This window comes from Hemitrygon akajei, chromosome 10 (assembly GCF_048418815.1).
Source record: "Hemitrygon akajei chromosome 10, sHemAka1.3, whole genome shotgun sequence".
In the NCBI taxonomy this organism is placed as follows: Eukaryota; Metazoa; Chordata; class Chondrichthyes; order Myliobatiformes; family Dasyatidae; genus Hemitrygon; species Hemitrygon akajei.
The window spans coordinates 153,731,222-153,737,221 of record NC_133133.1 but is presented as its reverse complement, the minus strand read 5'-3'; positions in this window follow the sequence as shown (position 1 = coordinate 153,737,221).

The window sequence follows — 6,000 nt, the reverse complement described above, 5'->3', positions numbered from 1 at the left end:
ACACTTTTTTTAGGCTACAACTTGAAGCTCCTCATAAAATAGACAGAGCATGTTATTTTCAGATCCCCAAAACTGAAGTTGTCTAAAGAAAAGAAAATACTTATTTTATTCTTTATATTTACTTAACATCAAATCAAGGGAGAATACTTCAACACACTGCCAATTTGAGTTCACCCATCTCTGGTTCACTCCCCTCCCCATCCCTACAGACACCATCCCTTTTCCAGGACCTAATTCAACCTGGCCAAATTTATTGCCCAGGAAGCCTCATTGGTGTTCACGGCTCACTAAGCAGATGAGATCCAATTTCCCAGCAAGTCTTGGACTAACACTCACATCAGCGAACACAACCTTCTGTTGCAATGTTTCTGCTAGTTTTTCACTTTAAAATAAAATGTATTGAAATGTCATTTTATACTTGGATCTATGGCAAGCTACTGGCTCTCAATACATCTCTTAATTTTTTCCTTTGATTTACCTTGTCAAAAATATGTTTCACTTGCAATTAAATTGTCATTGGCAGTAATCATCTTACACATAACATTAAGCAATGTTTGTAAATCCACCTCAACAATGTTTGTGAATTTTTCAACAAGCTACTTTACAATGCTTGATGTCCTTGATACCCTTGATGTACTATTTTTAATAATTCAAAGACCATTTGGTTTTATATACAAATGATTTACAAGACTACCTTTATTGCTGTTTAATTGCTGTCTCTGTTTATTCATAACTTTTGTTACCTATTATATGGCTAATTGATTATCAGTTTGCCTTTCTCCTTGATCTACAAGTTTTCAGTTTTTATCAAACTAATCTGAAAAGTCAAAAGATAATAAACAATTCCATTGCTATTTAACATAGTCAAAAGAATTTCAGTGAAGTATTGATCATTTTGCTGAATTAGCCTGCAGATCTTAAAATTTTTGTTCAATGCAGAAGCCAAGCTAACAAACCTGCAATGCATTTTTTTGGGCAGAACCTGTAAATTGCAGCAATATTAATTGTTTTCTTATCTATTGCCACTACTTTTGTTCAATGAACTGTGAAGAACTTCAGCAACCCCTTTTTATAACTTCACTGACTTAAGTTCTTTTGGATTTAGGCCATCCAATTTTATTACATCAGGTATTTTAAACTACTGAGTGCCATTTCATTACTGATGTTTTTCATTGTTTCATGACCTTGGATATATTTTAACTCTTCCACCTATTCACCAAGAACACAACGTAAGAAAAGTACAGAATACAGACAGAGGCTACCATGTATGAACAGAAAGATTCGTTCTTTGTCAACAATCCATTTCAATGGCCTTTCTGTGCCAATCTACACTTAAATACATCCCAAAAAGGACTTAACATATATAAAACAAGGCGTACTTAAGGGGAAACAAACAGCATGACAGGACAGCTACGGATTTAATATTATCCAAAAATAATTTGTCCCGTTTCCCCAATTATTTGCCATAGGTCTGCATGATTTTCTTTTCAGTTGCTAATGCAAGCCCAGTTGAAAGTCAAGATTGCATCTTCCTCCATCAAATGCATAAAACATTTTTACTTACTCGTGTTGCTTCTGGTTCTTTTGTCATTCATCTTCATTCCATGTCTTCTAGATCTTAATCCCTCCATCAAAGTTGAAAATTCCTCTATTCACCGTATGTGGACCCGTTATGTTTTAATCAGATTCCCTCTCAAACTCTTTGAAGAAGGACAACCTAACCTTCCCCAATCTGTTCACAGGTAAAGATTCACCTCCAGAATCATTCTACTCAACCACTTCTGCACCTTCTTTAATGCTTTCATATATTCCTAAATTGTAGCTCCCAAACTACTTGATACTCTAGCTGTGGCTGAAAAGGTTCTTGTATTCTTGTGCTTCCATTTGAAAATCCCATGTTGAGGTTTATTTTTCATTCTACTCTGCCATCTTTATCTTAAAATCTTTCTGCCTGCATCATTACTAGTTTACATGACCCCTTCTAATAAAATCTAAGATTCCATTCATTAACTTTTAAATTATCCCATTATATGTCTTTCCATTCCATAACTATCAATACACTATTGAAATATATTCCTAATCCTTTTGACAATTTGTTATGTTTCCAAATTGTATGACATCAGCAGAAATGAAAATTGCACCCTATACAGTCAAATCCAGAAAATTAAAATTAAGAAATGCAATAGACCTACTGTACTTCAAACACTGTAGTTTCCTTTCAATCAGAAAAAAACACACTAATGCTTCTTGTCACATTGCCAATGATCCCCCTCTGCTGCTGCTGCCTCCTTTATTCCGTAAGTTTCAATCTCAGTAGCAGGCCTCTGTGTAATATTTTATCAAATGCCTTTAGAAAATCCATACACATGACATCATGACATTTCCCTCATCAAACTTTGTTGCAACCTCTTCAAAGGTCCTACCAAATTAACTCACACAAAATGTTGGAGGAACTCAGCAGGCCAGGCAGCATCAACGGGAAAGAGTAAACAGTTGGCATTTTGGGAGGAGACCCTTCTTCAGGGTTGGAAAAGAAGGGGAGAAGACAGAGTAAGAAGGTGGGAGAAGAGAGGGAAGAAGTATAAGGTTTTATCAAGTTAGTTAAGCATTATTTTCCTTCAGTAAGTCTATTCTGTTAATTCTAGACCTGATTTCTAAAAGCTTTTCTTCCATAGAGGTTAGATTATTCGGACTACAGCTGCTGGGTTTATGCTTCTATTTTTGAAGGCAAGCATAAAAAAATTGGATTTTAGTTCCCTTTGGTATGCTAAGTAGATGGAATATTCAATACTAATAGTCATCAGTTCATTCACAAAATACACTGTAAAATTGATCACTAAGAATAATGCACCAAGCAGGAGTTACATAGTCCACAAGGACACTCACTCAGTGCATCAATTTAAGAAGGGAGTTAACTCTCAAGGACTACTCCCCATTGCAATCAAACATATCATGGTCATGGCAGAAAGACACTCAATGTTCCAAGGTTTATCTAGTAGAATGTTGAGGTGCTGATGGGAATGATAGATGCCAGACATAAGACCTCCTTCCAAGGAAGGCCAAGAGATATGGGCACAGAGACAGACAGACTAGAATTTGTATTTTTCTGGCATTCTTGGACAGGAAATCAGCCTGCATAATCGGGATAACTTGCTTGTAAAAAAAAAGACAAATTGAGAAGTTGTGTTGATTAAATTCAGATGATTTGTAATGGAAGTAATGGAAAATAATTATCGTTCTCCTGCTGCAATTTGTACTTACTGTACAACAATACATCAAGATGTTATTTTATGTCACTGATATTCAGCCATGTAACACCTGCAACAGAACATGTCACCATTGACCGAGGAAGTCCAGACCAATGATGAAATGTAGGCCAGATGGAGCAACAATGTGCGCATCAGAGGGAGCACTGTCCAGTAATTCTAGTGATTATCAAACTCGTACTCAGAAAATACATGAATCTTCCAAATTATATATGGAAAAGGTTTACTCCATATCTTCAAAAATAAACTGGGCTGAGGAGTAAGCTGGGAAACAGGAAGTTAGGGTGCATCCTAAAACAATACAGCAGTGTTTCTTTGGGGTTCCTCAGTGCAAATGAAATGTGCCTCTAATACTAATCAATTCAGACTGCTGGAGTGCAACTGTTGACACAAAAGGAGAACCTTTCCACAGCCCAATGTTCACATACTTGTCTAGGTTACGGCATGTTACTTTTCCACCTCATGCCTTGTGTCTGGTGGACCTTGGAACAGGAAGTTTAGATAATGTGAAGAATGAATAGATTTCAATTTGTTTCTAAAAATAGTTGAACACAGTGGGTGATGTTTGTCTTAAACCATGTGTGGCAAAGCTGAGTTTTGCTGTCAGGTCGGCTTGCAGCCAGAGATGCTTGCCAGTCTTGTGATTGCACCATTTCTTAAACAAAACACTCACGTCTTCCAGCTATCTCTTCGTACAAGAAACCCACACAAAACGGACAAACCGCTTTAGACATGTTGCAAAAAAGAACCCTGCAGCATTTCATTAGCTCATTTGGTTAATGAGAATCCTAATATCTGCAACTGGATCTTCTTTTGCCCATTTCTTTCTATTAAAAAGGTAACACCATTAAACTTGCTGAATTTTAACACCAGTTACACTAAACAGATGAATATGTAATACTGTATATGTTAGAAAGAAAAAAAAGGAACACAATGGCTAAATTGAATTCATTTACAAATAATTGGTACAATCTTTTCCCAGGGACAAAATAAATACTAATGCATGAGTATAGTGGGGCATGTATTATTAAGCTCCTAATTAAGGAATAATGCCATACTCAGTACCATAAGTAAGAGCTCTAGAATTACATTTTAGCAAAGTGATTTCAAAATACCACTATTATCATAGAAAATATAATAGTCAGCCAAAAATTGATGGGAAAATGCTTTGTGTATCAGTTCCCGCCAATTCAGGATGACAAATAGAGATCCGATTCATCACCAGCAATTTCACAAATTCACTCCAATGTTGGAATCCTTATGAAGTCTTGCATAATATTGCAAGCAGGGAGAAATATTCCAGTTCTAAATCTGAAGAATCTACACTATTTGAATAAAAAGACCAATAATCTCAAAGGCAAGATACGAGGGAATTTACATATTTTTTAATTAATTGAGCTCAAGCTTGGTTAAATTTTTTGACGTTTAGGTGTCTATATTTTAGTTGTTCTAATTTTAGCATTTTAAAACAATTATACATTTCAAATTATTAGTTTTGCATACCTGATGTTCAAAAGCATTCAAAGCTTTTGACAATTTTGACAGAGAATTGGACAATTGGGGGCACAAGATAAATGAGGTGGTGTTCCATCTCCTGCAAGTACAAAACAAGGCGAATGACTAATGATGGAGCTGGAAAAGTGAACCAGAGAATTCCATTAGGAAGAGCCAAAATAAAATCAGACTAGAGTTATCGATGTCCAAATATGAATATTGGTGGGTGGAAAACACAGACAAAAGGAATCCCACCTTGCTTTTTGGAATTGAGAGCCCACAGAATCTGGGCTATACGTCTCATCCAACAGGCTAAAGTAAAGTTGAAAATATCTGGCATGCTATACAAGTAAGGAGCCCAACCCATGACAATCCTGCAGCAAATTTGGCTTGCCCTAAGACAGAATTCATGAAAACTTGATCTACGCAGTCAAAAAGATCAGCTATTAAGGAACCACAGGATAGGCCACAAGCAGAAAGGTTCAAAAATATATATATTTGAAGGTACCACTGCCAATTCAGTCACCTGCCTCCAAGCCAAATACTGACCCCTCTGTTACTACTAGACAAAGAAAAATCACCCTTTCTGGGGTGAAAGGTCATACTTCAGAGAGCATAGCATTCATTCAATTATATAGGCAAAAAAATCTTTAACACAGAAAACTTCAAAAACATAATATCAATTATATAAGAAACCAGAGGTCTATCTGTCAGTCCTCCTTGGGGGAGTTAGCAGTGGGGAGGGTCAGCGACTTTAAATTTCTCAGTTTTATCATTTCAGAGAACCTGCCCTGGGTCCAACACATAAGTGCAATTACATATAAAGCACAACATCTCTACTTTCTCAGAAGCGGGCAAAGATTCAGCATGACATCTAAAATGTTGACAAACCTCCATTGATGTGTGGTGGAGAGTATATTGACTGGCTGTATCATAGCCTGGTATGGAAACACCGATACTCCTGAACGGAAAATCCTACAAAAACTAGTGGATACAGCCCAGTCCATCACAGGTAAAGCCTTCCCTGCCATTAAGCACATCTACATGGAGCATTGTTGCAGAAAAGCAGCATCCATCATCAGAGATCCCCATCATCCAGGTCATGCTCTCTTCTCGCTGCTGCCATCAGGAAGAAAGTACAGGAGCCTCAGGACTCACAACTCCAGGTTCAGGAAGTTATTACCCCTCAATCAGTAGGCTCTTGAACCATAGGGGATATCTTCACTTGCCTCATCACTGA